Here is a 495-nt window from a genome sequence, read left to right as displayed (position 1 = left end):
ACCTGCCTGGGACCAATCCATCCATAACATTCAACTCCAATACACCACTTGTTGATCCACCACCTCTATCATACAACATCATTTGTTCATTTGATGCCATGATCTCAATAATCTTATGTGCTTCTATTGCAGTCTTGTAATTCAAAGAACCACCTGTTGTGGCATCCAACATAATTCTAGTGCTCGACCTCAAACCGTTGCAGAATATTTGCATTTGGGCAGTGTCGTCATAAGCATGATTAGGACATTCTGCTAGTAAGTTTCTGAATCTCCTGTAAGTGTCACAGAGAGATTCTCCCTTTTTATGTTTGTAACTGGAAATCTCTTGCCTTTTTCTAACAAACATAGCTGGAGGAAAGTACTGTTCCAAGAAATTATCTTCAAGATCATCCCATGTGGTGATGTTGTCAGCAGAAAAGGAATTAAGCCACTCTTTAGCATCTTCTGTTAATGAAAATGGGAACAATTTCATTCTCTTGCCTTCCTCAGACAAAC

Source organism: Cicer arietinum, chromosome 5 (assembly GCF_000331145.2).
Source record: "Cicer arietinum cultivar CDC Frontier isolate Library 1 chromosome 5, Cicar.CDCFrontier_v2.0, whole genome shotgun sequence".
Taxonomy (NCBI): Eukaryota; Viridiplantae; Streptophyta; class Magnoliopsida; order Fabales; family Fabaceae; genus Cicer; species Cicer arietinum.
This window is presented reverse-complemented; position numbering follows the sequence as displayed.